Source organism: Lynx rufus, unplaced genomic scaffold, assembly GCF_022079265.1.
Source record: "Lynx rufus isolate CCGP_SWC_20201006 ecotype Redwood Valley unplaced genomic scaffold, mLynRuf1.p SCAF_6, whole genome shotgun sequence".
In the NCBI taxonomy this organism is placed as follows: domain Eukaryota; kingdom Metazoa; phylum Chordata; class Mammalia; order Carnivora; family Felidae; genus Lynx; species Lynx rufus.
Window position 1 is genome coordinate 109,276,935 of NW_025814878.1, and position 19,253 is coordinate 109,296,187.

The following is a 19,253-nucleotide window of genomic DNA, read 5'->3' on the forward strand; positions in this document are numbered from 1 at the left end:
CCTTAAACATACATCTCTTGCCCTTGTAGAGTTTACAGCTTAGCAGGAGAGTCAGATATTAGAACAAGATAATTACAAGTAAAGGAAGTATGATAAAGGCAAAGAAGGAAGACGCAAGTGAGCACTGGGAGTATAACAGAAGAACACAGTTTCAGCCGGGTGAGTCAGGGGAGGTCTTTTAGAGAAGTGCTATTTAAGTAGAGACCTACGTGATGATTAGCAGTTAAGCAGGCAAAGCAAAAGGGAAAAGCGTTTGGAGCAGAGACAGGAAAGCTTTGAGGGAGAAGAGAAGTTGACCTGTTTCTAAGGACATGAAAATAAGTCATTGTGGCTGGAGAGTGGTGACATGGTAGAGAGGCAGAGGTAGGTAGTGGCCAGGTTGTTCAGGACTGGCAGCGCCACATTAAAGAGCCTGAGGGCTAGCAAATATACAGTCCTGGGGGAAGGTATAAAGCAAAGGTGTGACATGATCTGACTTAAGTTTTTTGAAGACCTATGTCCTTCTTGGGGAGTAGGTTCAGGTGGGTGGGAGACCAGTTGGGAGGCCTCTGCTACAGTTTAGTAGGAGAGGTAGGGCAGTTGCTTGTAGAAGAATGGTGGCAGGGAAGTTAGGGAGAAATGGAAGGATTTGAGATGTGTTCTTCAGCTTGTGGGAATTCCAAGAAGTGTTGTTCCATGTACAGGCTAGGAGCTGAAAAAGGAGTTGGAAATAAGAAATTTAAGAGCTGTTGTCTTAGAGCATGATATCTGAAGCCACGAGAGTTGATAACATTCAGAAGAGAATGCAATAGAGCCTAGAGGGAGAGAAGAGGACCTAGAACTGAGTCTCAGTGCTCCAGAACTTGATCAAGTAGGAGAGGAGAAGCCAACCAAGGAAACGAGGAAGGAGCAGCCAACAGGAGAAGGACAAGCAGGCAAGTGTGGCTTCAGGAAGGAGGGGCAGGCCAAGATGTCAGATGTCATTGCGAGATCAAGTAGATGAGGAATGAGAAGTATCCCTTGGCCCTGGCAACATGGCGTGCACTGCCCCACTTAGCAGCAGCTGGCATGGTAGGGGTGGAAGCCAGGGTAGAATGGTTAAAGAAATAAATTTATAATGTGTCATGAAATTTACAGTGCACATACTCCTTGGGGCAGCAGTTCTCCTCCTAGTAAAATTCATTCAAAGAAACTTGTGTGTGTGTAAGGATGCTTATTGCAGCATTATTTGTAGCATTGAAAACTGGAAACTACCAAAATGCCTGTCAAGAAGGAAATTCATTTCAATTAAAAACAATTAATTGTATCTATATGAGTTGACCTACAAGGATTTCCATAAATATTGTTAGATGAAAAACAACATGATGCAGATAGTGTGTTAATTATACTTCTTTTATCAACAAGCAAACTACCTTACATATGTATATAAATGTCTGTGTGGATTTATATGAGCATAGAGAATGGTGTGGATGGACAGATACACATCAAACTTTAATATTGATTACTTAAGGAAAATGAAGATGGGGTAGGGAAAGTAAAAAGATAATATTTGATATTTGATTTTTATTTATTTTTTGTTATACTTGATATAACTTTTTTTTTTTTTTTAGTTACAGTTGAACTTTAAAAAAAGAAAAAGCTCTGGGAGGTAAGCAAATGGAGAAAGAAAGAATGGATAACTCTTTTGGGAAACTTTGCTCTGAAGGTGAATAAAGATACAGGTTGGAAGGTAGAAGTGGATATGCCGTAAGGATAGAGGTACAAAAGCATGTTTAAATGCTGATTAAAAGGATCAGAGAGAGAGAGATTGAAGAGGAAGAGAGAAAAATAGTCAAAGGAATGAGAAGCACCTTCATTTTGTATAACAGGAGGAAGGGAAGAGAAAGAACAAACCCAGTTCCAGGCTGTGTCAATGTGATGGCTTCTGTTTCATATGGAGCATATGGAATAAACATCAGCTGTGGGTGAAAGGGAACTGCAGGTTTGAGTAGAGAAAGATCAGAAATTCGTAGTTGTTGCAGACAGTGGGAGGGTCTATTTGAGTCTATTTGACTGTTTATTTGAGCCTGGTAAGCATGATCTGCCAGTGGTAGATTCCATCTGCCTTGTATGGTTGTCTTTGGTGAAATCAGTTTCTCAGGTTAATGTTCAGAAAAAATGGGTGGTTGAGGCATGGGTGAGAGTTTAACTAGTCCAGTGCAATAGATGGTGGTGGGGCAAGAAAGGAGAGAGTATTTGCAGAGACTCAGAAAAGTCTAGAGGGGCACCTGGGTGGCTCAGTCGGTTAGGCGTCTGGCTCTTGATTCTTGCTCAGGTCATGATCTCCCGTTTCGTGGGACTGAACTCCGCATCGGGCTGTGCACAGACAGCACTGAGGCTGCTTGGGATTCTCTCTCCCTCTCTTTCTGTTCCTCGCCTGCACATACACACAGTGCTTTTTGCCATTTCCTGTGTTGTACCTAGAAGGGCAGTGCAGTGTTTGCAAACTTTTCAATTGCTCGGTAAATTGAAAGATTATTTTGAACATTGTCATTGAACAGTACTCATTATTTGACCATTATCCCATTGATTTATCAGTTTCTTATTTGTGTTTTCATCTTAGAGAAGACATGACCACTAGATATGACATCTTTGGAACAGACCTCAGGAATGTGTTTTATTGCTATCATAAGGTGTTTTAAAATATACCTTATGGAATGTGGGTCTGAAGGACTCTGACTCACATACTGATCTCTGGAGGTTTGGAGTTTGTTCTTTTAAAATACAAATTGTTGATATCTTATTTTAAAAATGACATTATCTGTAGAGTGTTGGTAATAAAGATGGAATGGGGCGCCTGGGTGGCGCAGTTGGTTAAGCGTCCGACTTCAGCCAGGTCACGATCTCGCGGTCCGTGAGTTCGAGCCCCGCGTCGGGCTCTGGGCTGATGGCTCAGAGCCTGGAGCCTGTTTCCGATTCTGTGTCTCCCTCTCTCTCTGCCCCTCGCCCGTTCATGCTCTGTCTCTCTCTGTCCCAAAAATAAATAAACGTTGAAAAAAAAATTAAAAAAAAAAGATGGAAGTCTTCTGAATACTAGGTGCTTTTACATAAGTTACTTTTTTCAGTTCTTAAAATAATTTAAAAAAATTTTTTTAACATTTATTTATTATTGAAAGACAGAGAGAGAGCGTGAGCAGGGGAGGGGCAGAGAGAGAGGGAGACACGGAATCTGAATCAGGCTCCAGGGTCTGAGCTGTCAGCACAGAGCCTGACGCGGGGCTCGAACTCACCGCGAGATCATGACCTGAGCCGAAGTCAGATGCTTAACCCACTAAGCCACTCAGGCGCCCCTTAAAATAATTTTTTAAAGATGGGTTTGATTATTCTCATTTTACAGACCCTCTGAAAGGTTAAGTACTTTGCCCAAGATCTCAAAATCAGAAAGGGCTAAGATTCTAACCCAGGTGTATCTGGCTTCAAAGAATCCATTCACTTACATAACTCACTTTTATTTGCAAGGCTCATTAGGTATGTGCTTGGGTCTGGGACCTTATTTAGTGGGGGAGGAGCTTTGTTTATAATACTGGCTTTATCAAGGAATGCTGACAAATTCCACATAATGATATCATAGCACCTTGTTTTTGTAGATAAGTAGAGCCTCATTAGAGACTTCTGGAAGTTTTTATACGGTCATAAAAACTACGGTCATAATGCCTGAAAGAATGAGGTATTTATTCAGCTAAGATATGGTTTATAGCTCAGGTACTACCCACAATTTTCCAGACACTTTGGAGTATTTCATTAAGTATTTCTCCTTAACTGGGAGCTAAGCAACCATTGCATTTCACACATGGGGAAAGTGGGACTTGGAGAGCACAATGAACTTACAGTCACACAGCTGGAACACAGCATCTGAGATTGAGGACCAGATCTGTCTGACTCTAAAGGTCTTTTTTAACACACAATGCTGTCTTTTCCATCTCTGTTTATCATCTTGTGGCATTATCTTTGTTTTCTTGTGAGGCTTCATAGATAAAAAAATTTTTGTTTTATTTTGGACTTTAGGATTCTGAAGTAATAGCTTTTCCTGTAGGATAATCAACACACACACACACTCACTCACTCACTTTCTAGAACAAGGATAATTACCATATGCTACATATTTTTTAATCTTTTAAAAGCACTTAGTACCCTCAGTAGATCCAGATTCTTACAGCTGCCAGATATACATTTGGATGCTTAAATTAATAAGTCAAGATTTTAATTTTGCTGCTGTGGTTTAGCAAATGATGCCAGAATTAAATCATTTCCATTATCAAAGAGTACGATGCATACTAGGTATCATTTTATTCAGTCTATCCTCTGATGATAGGTCATGAAGACAGGCAATGTTAAAATATAAACTGTTAGGATGTGTTTCTGGAATATACTTGTAGTCCTCTGAGGAAGATTTCTAGTTCCCAAAGACCAGCGTATCTATGATGGCTGTGGCCTTTCATATATGGCTCTCCTTGTTATCTCAATCTACATTATCTCATGCCTTATAGTTGCAAAGGTTTCATGGGGAAACAGAAGTCATTATAACATAAAAATGTTCACTCATGAACTGTCCACGTGTAAAATTAGTTCCCACTCAGACGTTCATTCCTGATGAATATTCTCCTTGTCCATCCTGTTAGTTACAGTGTCTCAGTGATTGTTGGGTAGATGTAAAATCATTGTACTCGATTGCAGAGTCAAATGCAGATTTTGCAAAAATACAGGAAATAAAGATTTAATGAAATCAAGAAAAGTAATGTTGAAGAACTGCCAGACTTGCACGCAAAGTCATTGGCAAATTAAATCTGGCAGTGTTAGACCAGTGAACGACTGCAGAAAAGAAAATCCACCAGAATAATGACGTGTTAGGCATTTTAGAGAAGGATCTGACTATAAAAAATTAAAGGAAATTTGGTGATAGCTGTATTTTTGGAAGAATGTCTGTCACTATAATTGTGCTGGGAAAGTTAGTTGGGAAATGTTAGAAAAACTATACCTAAATGGTATTGATTGAACAATTGTTACTACTAGTATTTTGGTCAGCACAGAGTTGCATTTATTATTTCTGAAATAGAAGATAAAATACACTTGTATTCAACCTCGCACTTCCTTAACTTAATGAAACGCTCACATTCACCGTGAAATTTTGGTCTCTGTTTTAAGTGAATTGACTTTAAATGTCCTTGTTCATATAACTGTTGTCCTCAAATAATGAGATCCTCCTGTACTGGGTTATATACCTGTCTTTATGTTTCTGTATGTTGTTCCTCTCCAGTTATGCTGGTAACAATCAGCAGCAACAAACACTGCTGTGGTGAGTTAGAGATAGGGGTGACTCATCCCAAGTAAAAATGTCTTTTAACCAGTGAGGCAAAGAGACAGAAACTTGATGAGCAACAATCTCTTTCAGAAGAATGACTAACCAACAGATTACACTTCTGTGTTGGAGGAAGGGCTTCAGGTCACTCATTAAATCAAAAGGCATTCCCTAAATAAAGATTTCCAGTTTGGGAACGGTTGAGGGAAATGAATGCCTTAGTATTTATGTTTTTGAAGTCTTTGTTTCTATTCAGTAACATTGCCCATAGCTTTAATGTTACACAGACTCAGATATTTTGGAACTTCCTAATCCATTTGAAAAGAAAAACGTGTTTGTAACTTCACCAGCCTTAATTTGGCCCACCAATAGACTTGGCAGGCTCAGCTGAAACAGCAAGAGTGGAGCCGAATGAACCCTCCCGGCTGCTTTCACTACAGCCAAGGTTCTGGATGCCCATTATTTCTGGAGATGGTCTTCCTTTTCGGATTTTTTTTTTTAAAGTCTTGGAGCCCATGGAATACCCCAAGGGGGTGGCAGTGGCAGTGAATTCAGTATTTTCTGAGTTTTGAAATTAGTGTAGAGGACGTATATCAGTTGAAAGTATAATGCACAGTTGATTTTCTGGTAACTTCCAACAACCTGCAAGCCCTGTTCTGAGCAAAATCAGAAGATTGGTTCTTTTTTTTGGAGACCTGCAAAGTAATGTATGCCTTAAAACCATTTTCCAAATAGAGCTCATTCGTAATGACCCCCGTTTACATTCATGCTTCCCTTGAACTTAGGCCAGAATATTTATCTGTGCAATGTAAGTAGCAACATGTTAGTTAAGTGCTTGATTTAAAGTAGCTGGCATTTCAATTTATTTTTCTTTATTGGAAAAGTTCATCCCTTTGAGAGGGGTTGAATTAGTCATTGTGTGGTTTAGGTAAGTCCCTTGATCTGGGGACAAAACATTTGCAGGATTTGTGGAGTTGTCTATAGTACCTGCGTGAGGGACACGTCATGAATCTCTTGAAAGTTGTGAGATTGCTTTTCACTGAAAAGTATGACATGTGTGACTGGCTCCTTCTCCCCCATTTTATGGCAAATCACGTAGCTCATATATCATGCTAACCATAAATCTTAATTTATATTTGTCCAAGGATTTTACTCTGAGATTCACCTTCTTAGAGCTGAAAAGTTTCAATACCATATGGTTTCTTTTTATTAGTATGATTAAGAATGTATTTTCATCAAAGTATACCATCTGTTTGTTATAAGAAGAAAACAGGTAAATACATTGGTATGTCTACTTCACTTTTTTCCTTTTAACCTCCATCCAATTAGCTGATCAGTATAAATCTCTTAGATTGGATTATTTAGAAAATATTTTAGAAAATTTAAAAAGGTATATGTTGAAGCAAGAGCTCCTTCAGGGCAGGTTTTAGCTGTTTTGTCACACACACACCTCGCATTATGTTACATACATAGTAAAATTTTAGGAAATGTGATGAAGCGATTTGTAACCGTGGTGTTTTCTGTTATATTATAAAACTACAGAAGTATATTATCTGGTTGGAATTACATTTGGCTGTCTGAATAATTGGTTTCTTGTTCCTGGTCTGGTGCTTGGCCCATATTTGGCATTCAAGGTCTGCATCTTGACTTAGCTAATGAATGAATGAGTTAATTAATTGATTCTTAGGATAATTTACTCTGATGCCTAAATGAGGTATAAGATCAGTCCTATAACCTTTATTATAAATAATGTGGTTTTTTAAATTTTTAAAAATTATTATTTTTTAATGTATGTTTATTTTTTGAGAAAAAGAGAGACAGAGCATGAGCGGAGGAGGGGTAGAGAGAAAGGGAGACACAGAATCCGAAGCAGGCCCCAGGCTCTGAGGTGTCAGCAGAGCCCGATGCGGGGCTCAAACTCACGAGCTGTGAGATCATGACCTGAGCCAAAGTCGGACGCTTAACCGACTGAGCCACCCAGGTGCCCCTATAATAGTGTGTTTTAATGATCTTGCAGGAACAGAATTTGCTAAAAACATTTTCTTTGTAATAAGTTTGCAGTATTTATGAGAGTTTGAAATAGTCTCAAAACCATAATTTATTTTTTTCTTACATTTACTCTCTAAACCTCTGTTGAATTTTGTGGGTTTTTTTTGTTGTCATTTTTTCCATTGAAGCTCATAGGTAATATTCTTTCTGCCTAGATCTTTATGTTTCTAAATGAGCTTTTAAGGGTCCAGGTTAATAAATATATAACCCAGGGGTCACTTGGAGTCTTTCACTCCATGCAGTCTGGGTAAGAGTGCCTGAAACTCCCAATTCTGTGGTCTTAGAAAGTCCAAAATTTCTCCTAAGATATGTGAAGAATCCCAGGACTTAGTTCTCTACAGCTTTGCTGCCTTTGGTCTCCTTTATCCTTATGTGCTAAATTTGTGCTGCATCAGGTTGCCCAGATGTGAAATTCCATGCAGTTTCGAGTTCCTCCAGAAGAGCCCTTTCCAACAGAAGCATTAGCAACCAACGTACACTTTTCTGAGGCTTTCACTGGGAGAGAGAAGGAAAGGTTTAACATCATTCATCCCATCATGAATGCGTTTAAAAATCTGTTTTAGACATTATTTTTCATTTACTCATTGAAGAATATTGAATGAGTCAGGCACTGTGCTGGGCACATGGTAAGCAGGGATGAGCAAAAAAGTAGACAGGTCCCCATTTTCATGGAGCTTATAGACCAGCAGTGAAGTTAGGTCATCAGGCAGGCACACAGATTAATGTAAAATTCTAACTGATAAGTGCGGTGAAAAAGAAGTATGTAGGCAGTACTTGAGGATGTTTAATGGAGGTGGGGCGAATGAAGATTAAAGGAATTACCTGGCCATGGAGGGAGGGCATGGGCATGGAGGAATGAGAGGCAAAGAAAGGCCAGTTTCTAGAGTCTCTTTACCCCACACTGCTGTCTGTATTTTCCTCTGGGGCACTTCTGTCTCTCAGTGCCCAGTCTTGTTGGCTGTCTTCTCCAGGATTTTCCCTCAGAACTTGCAAGGTCTTCTCCCTCTGTTAGAGCAGTGCTGCTATCTTCAGGTCCTATCCAGAAATTAATTAATTTCTATAAAACACTCCATATTCCTGCCAAGATTTCACCCCCAGATCAAGGGAACTATTCTAAACCGCACATTGGCAGCATCATTCATTCATTTTTTTTTTTCATTCACTCATTTGACCAATATTCATTGTGCACTTGTTTTCTGCAGTTTTCTGGCTCTCCTAGGAGCCAGCAATATAACCCTCCAGTGTAAAGTCCAGGGAGCACAGGGAGCACTCAGTTAAACCTCCTTGCAAGACGGTTGGGCTTATGAGAAGCCAAAAGATTCTTTTATGACCTATGAAACAGTCACTTTTATAAAGTGTCAGGGATGCATCAATGAAACACAACCAAAAAACTGTGGCTTTCAACCGAAAATAAATGGAAAAATTTGAAAGTTGTATATGTTTTGATTTTCCAGACTATCAAATCACCAAATTAAGTGCTATGTAAGTCTTTTAAAATTTATTTATGTTTAAATATAATTATCTAAAAGTGGCCTTGCCTGTTATTGTGCCATCATTTTTGCCCAATTGGATCCTAAAGGAAACAACATCAGGTATGTGGGTGATTTTTAAATAATCGGAAGAGTTTTTTATATTCCTGTTTTCTGTGAGTATGTGTGTTAGTAAATTCTCATTTTGTGTGGCATTATATGTTTTCAAAGGCAGGTAGACTGTATTAAAATTATTAACTTTCTTTAGCCCAAAAGCATACTTCCTTGATAAGCCTAATGAGCTTTCCCAACGGGATCATGGGGGATGAGGGGGGAGGGGGTCAGCCTCTGTAGCAGAAAAATTGACACTTGGAAGACTAAACCAGTAAACAGGATATTTTGTTGGATGTCTTCCATGTAGCCAGTATTGAGAACAGTCTAGAAAACCACTGGATGCAGAACTTTGTCTTCCCTATAGCTTAGTGATCAGTTTTAGATCCTTTAGGTTGGCTCATTCAGCTAGATTACTAATGGGAGGTCTTGCCATCATCTCTGTTTTTTTCAGGGATGGAAGAATTATCAACTGTGGGCTCTTATGCCAGACAGCATCCTACATTATCTAGAATCTTTTAGCATTTTTTTAAATGTCTTCATTTATTTTTGAGAGAGAGAGAGAGGGAGAATGAACATGAACGGAGGAGGGGCAGAGAGGGAGGGAGACACAGAATCCGAAGCAGGCTCCAGGCTCTGAGCCGTCAGCAGAGCCTGACATGGGACTTGAACTCACAAACTGCAAGATCATGACCTGAGCCAAAGTTGCGCTCTGAGCAGACTGAACCACCAAGGCACCCCTAGAATCTTTTCAAAAGGCTTTTTGTTCTTTATTACTTTTTGAAAGTCTATTTATTCATTTTGAGAGAGACAGAGCGAGTGGGGAAGGAGCAGAGAGAGAGGGAGAGAGAGAATCCCAAGTAGGATCCACACTGCCAGCATGGAGTCCAACGTGGGGCTCGAACTCACAAACTGTGACATCATGACCCAAGAGTTGGACACTTAACCAACTGAGCCACCCAAGTGCCCCAAGACATTTTGTTCTTGATCTTCTGGAGAGGCCATATGTCCCACCCCTCTGTTAGTAGGAACTGAGGTGTAAGGTCTATCCGGTTTTTTCTTTTCCAACACTCAAAATGTTAGCCCTAAAGCTGCTAGAACTGAGGTAACACTGCCAGAGGCAGCAGCTTTTTTCTTGGATCTGTTTCAGTGACCAGCCTGTTCCCTCTAATTCTGTTCAGTATTGGGTGAAAATTATAGTCCCCTCACCACTGTCTTGGAGTTAATTTTACTTTCAGATTGACAGACCGTGGTGTGCTGATCCTGTTTGTCTTTTGCCCCCTTCATTTTAATCACATTTAGTGTCTGGTAGCTCTTTCCCCCTTGTGATGATATATTAACAATATGCTGATTGAAGCAGTCAGAGTCCAGGACACTGACTGTACTGACCAGTGAGTAAGATTGGTGGATTTTGAATAATCACACAACTATCGAGTCTTCTGCCTTTCATTTCCTTTATCTCTGGGATTGGGGTGGCCTTGCCATCTTGTTCTCTCTCCTGAGGGTTTCCTGCCTCAGTGAGGTGCTCCTGCCATCAGGTTCTCCTTCAGGACTGCTTTCATACTTTATCCTTTCCTATGGGCAGTGTAGTAAATTGAACCAGATCACTTCATGTAATCAAACTTTCATTTCATGAGCATCTTATTCTCGTTCTCTCTGCACGAAGCCTGAGTGTGATTGACGCTGCTTCAGGTCCCTGTACTCGTGGTTGGCTGAACTTAAGGAACTGTAGAGGCCCTTAGTTGCATTTTGATCCCAAGCCAAATGTTCTAATCCAGCATCACTAGATTCCTGCTTTGTAGTATTTGGATGTTAAACTAACTGGTGATAGAGTGGTACTTTGATTTTCTTTCAGCTTTTGATTTGCTTTAATGTAAATATATACAGAGAGAACGGTAAATGGCAGAGCAGGAATTCCAATGTCTTCAGCCATAACACTACCAAAACTCCTACTAATTTCTATATTCTGGGTCTAAGACCTGCCCGCCCTTCTCTCTCCTTCCCGCCCTAAGTTCCGCCTTCAGAATCTTTAGGTTGTACCTCGCTATTCTCTTTGACCTTCTCTAGTCCGTTCTCTGCACCGTAGTCAGTCATCTTCCTATGGTACAGACTAATCTGTTATTCCCCAGTGTAAAAAACCTTGTCTATACCATGAAATCTGATATTCTTGGCACAGAGGTAATACGGTCTAATGGTTAGGAGTACTTTTCTAGAGTCTGTCTGCTTGGCTTTAAGTTTGCCTTTCATTTATTAGCTGAGTGGCTTTGGCTAGTCAGTTAATGTCTTTGTCTTCCATTTGTACACCTGAAAATGGAGATAACAGTAGTGGCCTCTGTGTACAAGAAGGATTGCTGTGATGGTTGAATTGCTTAAAAACAGTGTAAAGGAATCAAAGCAATGCCTGGCACGTAGTAAATGCTTAGTAAGTATTAGACCTCTATTTTCTAGCCTCACTTCCTGCTGAAACCTTAAGCCAACCAAAACCAAACTGCTTATGGATTCCAGATGTATACTATACTAGTTCATTATTCTGTATCTTTAAACATGATTTGCCTTTTGCCCAGAATGAACTTACCCCACCTGATGACTGAGCATCACCTTCCCTGTGAAAATATCCTGGACTAATCTGAACAACCTGAGTACTGTAGGCATTGAGGTTTCGGCAAAATACAAATCGCACAAAAATGCCTGTCTCTGTGGAGATTATGTTCTAATGGGGAGAGACAGACAATAAACAAAATAAATAAGTTTAAGCAGGGAAGAGAGACTAAGATGTTTATGGGGTAGGATTAGCAATTTCAAATAGGCAAGGCCTCATTTTAAAGATGACATCTGAGTAACGACCTGAAGAAGATTAGGGAACCTGCCAGTGTGGGCAAAGAGTGTTCCAGGCTAAAGGAACAGCACCTGGCCCCGACTTGGGAATATTCTGCTGTGCTGTACGTATGGTTAGGAGCCCACTAGAACTGGAGCAGAAGCGAAAATAGTACAAGATGGGGTCAGAACGGAAAGGGGGCAGGTTTGTGGGGCTTGGTTGAGTGAGATGGAGAGCCAGTGGAGGGTGTTGAGCAGACAAATCATGGGATCTTACCATCTCATGCTCATGGTGAGGTTAGGCTAGAGAGGGGCAAAGGTCATAAGGATAATTTAGGCAAAAGATGGTGATGATTTGGATGGGCGTAGAAGCAGTGGAGGTAGGGAAAAATGCTTTTGATAAAAATATGTTTTGAAGGTAGAGCTAATGACATTGGCCAGTAGATTTGGAGACAAGAAAGAAAGAAAAAAGAATCGGTGATGACACCAAGGCTTTTGGCCTGAGCAACCGAAACGATGGAATTGTGGTAAACTTCGATAAAGGGGACTGTGAAGAGTTGGTTTTAGGGTGACTCAGTTTGAGCATGTTCAATTTAAGATGCGTCTTAGATGCCCAGGTGGGAGGCATTGAAGAGGCACTTGCATGTGTATCTACAGTCCAAGGGAGTCTGGGCTAGATCTATAAATTGAGGAATTATCAGCATAAGATGTGTCCTACAGCTGCAGGACTGGATCCGAGCAGTGTTAAGAGGTTGAGGACAGAAGGATCCAGCACACTAGAGCACAGTTAGGCGAGGATGGAGTCTTGGAAGCCGAGGGACGGAGTGACCAACTGTGTCGTGCTGCTGAGAGGTCACGTAAGATGGAGACTGACAGTCGGCAATGGGCTTTGGCAATAAATTGGCCCTGTGCCCTTGTGCAGTAGTTTTAGGTGAATGGTGGGATGGAAGCCTGATTGGAGTAGGTTCAAAAGAGAAGAGAAGAGGGGAATGGGAACAGCGTGGATAGGTAGCATTTTTGAGACACTTAACTATGAAAGAAAGGAAAGAAGTAGGGCAGTGGCTCCCTACTTTCTGGAAGCTTAGCTACATAGTCACTTCTGCTATCAATTGTCTGGGAAAAGTTATTTTTGCAGAAACCTAGTTATTACCATTAAGATTTTTTTCCCTCTCCTGACAGCTGTCATTTCGGGTTGCTTCCCTCCTTTACTTTGACAGTGCCTAAGTTAGGACCTACTGAAATCTCTCTTTCTGATCCTCAAATAGGATGCAAAAATACCAAGCTAGCCCCTGCTTGGGAACAGAGATACTGTCCTCCAAATCAGTTGAACAGGAGTGTCAGTTTGGAAATGCAGCATTTCCTAAGACTTGGGACAATGCCATGCACGCAGAGGAAGAGAACTAATATTTATTGAGTGCTTCCTCTGTGCCAGCACAGCCTAGGTGTTTTACATCATTATCCATTTAACCATAATAGCTACTTGGGGTGCTGGAGCTTCATAAAGAGAAGCTTACAGGTAAATAACTGGGTTTTGTGACAACCCTCTTAGCATTGTGTTTTATCTTACAAATGATAGCTCATTGGATGCCCAGGGATGTTTTATGAATGAGTTTGAAGTGCCAGGCACATTTATGGAACTGGGCACAGAAGCATTAAAAGGAGTTATATCGTGGCTTGCTTTTTAAAAATATTATGAGCTTCTGGTTAAGAAGATAACCTTAATTTTCTTTAATTTTTAAATGAGATGCTGGAGTTCTGGGAGAAACACCCCAATTCAATGAAAATCTTTCAAAAGATCTTAAATCCTTAGAATTTACAGATTCCTTTTACTCCTGGGTTGTGTTGTCCCTTTCTGCAGTTATTGATTTTTCCTAGTTTCTTTTCTATAATGTCTGCCTGGCCCATATCCACTTCCATATGGATTTATTGCTCATCTTTTTACCCTGCTCTCTTTAGAGGAATACTATGTCAAACTTTTATCCCTTCCATCAGGTTACAACAATTTAAAGGTAGATTGTGCTCCTGGCCTAAACATGTTGACAATGACCCTTAATATTTGAATTATAGGGTGGTTTTCTGGTAAACATCTTAGTATACTGTTTTCTTTTTATGTGTGGACCTTGCTTCTTTACTCATTTACATTTCTCTAGGGAAAGATAATGCCTGAATGGGACAGAAAAGAATTTTTGCTTGGAAATTGCTCCATTCTTTTTTTTTTTTTTGAGGTGCAATCTAGGAATACTCTATTTTAAAATTTTGAACTTTGCAGGCACATTTTCATTTTAAAAGAAGAGGGAAAATGACTTTTAAAAATGTGTTGGCAAAACCTGAAAAGAAAGCTCTAAAAAAAAAAAAAAAAAAAAAAAAAGGACTCTAGCCTGACAAGAGAACAGGCAGAAATGATTACTGATGATTTCAATTTCCAGTAAATTACAAAGCATATGTAATAGGCTTTGAAGAGAAATGATTCCTATGGCATACTTCATGCTGCCTTTACAGATAAGTGTGTAAATGAAGGGAAATGAATTGTTTCAGTCTGGCAAATCTGTACCATTTTGGTGGAATGAAAATGAATGAAATTGAAATAATTCTATCATTCCTTACTGAAAATAAAACATATAAATGTTTTTGATGTGTTCCTAGAGAATAGCGTACTTGTAGATTTGCTATAGTACACATAATACTGAATCAGAGGTAACTAAACAAGTATCAAAAATAAGGGTATAATAGTGTGTTATATAATTTACACTGCAAAATTTGAAAATTTGAAATATTGGTGACTAGGAATGATTTTTTTAAAACCTCTTTAGAACTTAGCCAATTTTTCACAATGGGAAAGAAGCTTCATATGTGTATTCATTTTTTTTAAATGTTTATTTATTTTGAGAAAGAGAGAGGGAGGGAGGGGAAGAGAGAGGGAAAAAGAATCCCAAGCAGGCTCCATGCTGTCAGCGCAGAGCCGGATCTGGGGCTTGATCCCACAAACTATGAGATCATGACCTGAACTGAAATCAAGAGTCAGACACTTAACCAATTGAGCTGCCGAGGCGCCCCCATGCATGTCTTCATTTAACAAATATGTTTTGAAAGCCTACAATGTGCTAGATTGTATTATCAATAAAACAAAACAAAAAAAAAATTGGCTAGCTCCTGCCATTAAGGACTTTATATTCCAGAGGAGGAAACAGATAATAAACAGTCATATACATAATTATATTATTTCACTTTCACACCATAAAGGCTGTAAAGGAAAAGAGGTCCTCCCTGAGAAAGTGATGTTGAAGCTGAGACCTGAGGAATGGCAAGGAGGTAATGACAGGAGGGGCAAGGAGTTCAAAGCACTGAGAGAAGCAGTGAGTCAAGCAGTATGAATAGAGCAACAGAGCAAGAGTGGAGAGGTACAAAATGGAGCTGGAGTAGTGAGCTCAGGACAGGTCCTATAGTGCCTCATAGGTCATGTTGTGGATTTCAAACTTTATTCTGAGAGCACTCCTGGAGAAGCTAGTAAAGTATTTTTAGCAGGTTTGCATTTTTAAAATCTCACCATGGCCAAAGGACCTGAGTAGACATCTTTCCAAAGAAGATACGCGAATGGCCAGTAAACACAGGTGAAGATGAAGATGCTCAGCATCATCAGTCATTAGAGAAATGCCAGTCAACACCACAATGAGATAACACTTCACAACCAATAGGACGGCTGTTATCAAAAACAAAGATGGAAAACAGCAAGTGTTGACAAGGATGCGGAGAAATTGGAACCCTCGTGCATTGGTGGTGGGAATGTAAAAGATGCAGCTGCTGTGGAAAAAAAGTCTTCAAAAAGTGAGGCATAAAAAATTTATTTAAAAGCTGTTGTTTAAAAATATGCATAGAGAGTTTAACATATAAATAAAAAATTAAACCATATGATCCAGCAATTCTACTCCTAGGTATATACTCAAAAGCATTGAAAGCAGACACTGGAATACTGATGTTCACAGCATTATTCACAGTAGTGACGAGGTGGAGGCAGCCTAAGTGTTCATCAGCAGGTGAATGGGTAAACAAAATGTGGTCTGTCCATACAATGGAATATTACTTAAGCCTTAAAAAGGAATGAAATTCTGATACATGGTACAATATTGATAAGCTTTTGAAAACACCTTAGGTGAAATGAACAAGACACGAAAGGATAATACACTCTTCTCCTTAGATGAGATATGTAGACTAGGCAAATTAATGGAGACAGAGAGTAGCATAGAGGTTATCAGGGCTTGAAGGTCGTGGTGCATGGGGAGTCACTATTTAATGGGTGTAGAGTTTCTGTTTGGGATAATAAAAAAGGTCCAGAAATGGATAGTGCTGATGATTGTACAACATGGTGAATGTGCTTAATGCCACTGAACTGTATACTTAAAAATCATTTGGATGATCAAAACAAAGCATAGCATATTTTTATTTTTTATTATTTTAAAATTTTTTATTTATTTTAGATAGCATGAGTGGAGGAGAGGGGCAGAGGGAGAGAGAGAGAATCTTAAGCAGGCTCCACGCTCAGCACGGAGCCTGATGCAAGGCTCAATCCCATGACCCTGGGATCATGATCTGAGCTGAAATCAAGAGTCAGATGCTCAACTGACTGAGCCATCCAGGCACCCCACATAACATATTTTTAAAAATATTACCATGCATATTAGTTAAGGATGCATTTTAGTACAAATCACAAGAAACCCTATTAATGGTTTAAATAATTAGGGTGCTTATTTTTCTTATATAAGAAAACTGGAGGTTGGTAATCTGGTATATAGTTCAACAATGCCTTCAGGAGCCAGGCTATTTCTGCCTTTCTGTTCTGATATCCTTAGTATGTTATTGTCCTCATGCTTGTCTCTGTAGGTCACCAAATGTCTGTTCTCCTCCAGGCCCACCTCCAGGCCCTTATCGGTATTCCAGGCAGGAAAAAGGAGGACTATGAGGAAGGAGCAGCATCTGTATCCAGAAAAAAAAAGCTAATTGGCTAGAACCTTTGTGTCACCCTGAATTTCTTTTTCTCATATACCATATCTACTCCAGCAACAAGTCCTGTTAGCCCTACCTTCAAAATACACCCAGAATTGGAACCATTTTTCACCATATCTGCTGCAACTGCACTGATCCAAGCCACCACCATCTCCTACGTTATTATAGTGGCCTAATACCTCATCTCCCTGCTTCCACTCTTGCACTCCTATAGCCCATTCTCAACCTCTGGAGTGTTTTTTTCTTTTTTTTTTTTTTTTTTTTATTAAGACATAATTCACATGCCGTAAAATTCAACCTTTTAGAAGGTGTACAATTCAGTGATTTTTAGTCTTTTCCACGGGGTTGTGCAATCATTACCACTATATAAGCCCAGAGGGTTTTCTTTTTTAAACATAAGTCAAAATCCTCTTAAAGCCTTCCAGGAACTCATGTCATTCAGGATAAAAGCATAGTTCTTGAGCAGTCTGCAAGGCCTGCATGATCTGGCTCCCCTCTCCTCTCAGACCTCGTCTCCTGCAACTCTCCCCTCATCACTGCGTCAGCCCCAATGGCTTCTTGCTGTTCCATGCCAGATGCACCCTTTCTTTGGGGCCCATGCACTTGCTGGTCCCTCTACCCAGAATGCCTCCTCCCTTACCTCCTTCCAGTTTTTCCTGATGTCACCCTTTCTGTAAGCCCTCTCCTGACCCCCTATTTAAAATTGCAGCCACCTCTGTACACACACGCATGCACACTCACACTCACTGACACACATTACCATTCTCCCTCTATCCCTTTCACACTGTATTTGTTCCTTCATCTTCATCACCTTCTAGTATACTGTATAAACTACTAACTTATTTTATTATCTGTCCCTCCCTACTAAATGATAAACACCCAGGGGTAAGGTTTTTTGCCCAGCGTCTTGAACAATTGTAATATGTATTTGTTGAGTGACTAGAATGTGTTATATGGCACCCCAACTGGCAACAGAGGCTAGCTTCTAGATTAGTGGAAATGAGAAAAGGGGTTGGGAATGAGTGTTGACCAAGCCCATTGAAAGTTGCAAGAGCTATTATGGTAGTACATTATGTATTTGACAAGTACTTATTACTAAGTGCTAAACAGTAGAATTAGAAAGGCGGGGGGCGCCTGGGTGGCGCAGTCGGTTAAGCGTCCGACTTCAGCCAGGTCACGATCTCGCGGTCCGTGAGTTCGAGCCCCGCGTCGGGCTCTGGGCTGATGGCTCAGAGCCTGGAGCCTGTTTCCCATTCTGTGTCTCCCTCTCTCTCTGCCCCTCCCCCGTTCATGCTCTGTCTCTCTCTGTCCCAAAAATAAATAAACGTTGAAAAAAAAAAAAAAAAAAAAAAGAAAGGCGAATAAGACATTTGTGGTTCCTGCTGTAGTGGAGTGTATGTTCTAGAAGTTGGTATATCTGTGTGAATATATATATAATATATATATATTATATATATATTGTATATATTGTTTTTGTTTGTTTTTGTTAATGGGCATTTAGGTAGTCTCTACTTTCTGGCTATTATGAATAATGCTGCCATAAACATGCACAAGATTTTCTACGTGTGGGAACATATTTTTTTCATGTTAAAATTTTTATTTGAGTACAGTCGACACGCAATGTTACATTGGTTTCAAGCGTACAACATAGTGATTCAACTTCTCTCTACCTTATGTTATGCTCACCAGAAGTGTAGCTACCATCTGTTACCATTCAACGCTATTGCAGTATCATTCCCTGTGTGGTTCCTTTTATTTCTGTGACGTATTCAGTCCAATTGCAAGCCTGTATCCTCCACTGCCCTTCACTGATTTTGCCCATCTCTCATCCCCTTCTTCTTTGGCAACCATCACTTTTCTGTATTTATAGGTCTGATTCTGCTTTTTTGCTTATTCATTTGTTTTGTTTTTCAGATTCCACATGCAAGTGAAATCGTATTGTATTTGTGTTTCTCAGTCTGACTTATTTCACCTAGCATAATACCTGCTAGGTCCATCCATGTTGCAAATGGCAAGATACCATCCTTTTTTATGGCTGTGTAATATTCCTGCATGTGCAGGTGTGTGTATGTGCACCACATCTTCTTTGTCCATTCATCTGTCAGTGGACATTTAGGTTGCTTCCATATCTTGGCTGTGTAAATAATAAACATAGGAATGCATATATCTTTTTGAATTAGTGTTTTTGTTGGGTAAATACCCAGTAGTAGAGTTATTGGGTTGTATAGTGTTTCTACTTTTAATTGGTTAAAGAACCTCCATACTGTTTTTCACAGTAGCTATACCAGTTTACATTTCCATCAGTAGTACATCAGTGTTTCTTTTTCTCCATATCCTCTCCAGCACTTGTTGTTCTTTTTGATTCTAGCCGTTCTGACAGGTGTGAGATGATCTCTCATTGTGGTTTTGATGTGCATTTCCATGATGATTAGTGATGTTGGGCATCTTTTCATGTATCCTTTGGCCATCTGTATGTCTTCTTTGGAAAAATGTCTGTT

At 39.8% G+C, this 19,253-nt stretch overlaps 1 protein-coding gene across 3 annotated transcripts in view; it reads left to right on the forward strand.

The window, feature by feature from the left end:
* Positions 1–19,253, forward strand: part of BTBD9 (BTB domain containing 9) — a 413,225-nt gene that overhangs the window by 70,443 nt on the left and 323,529 nt on the right. The gene's annotated exons all lie outside the window — the stretch shown is intronic.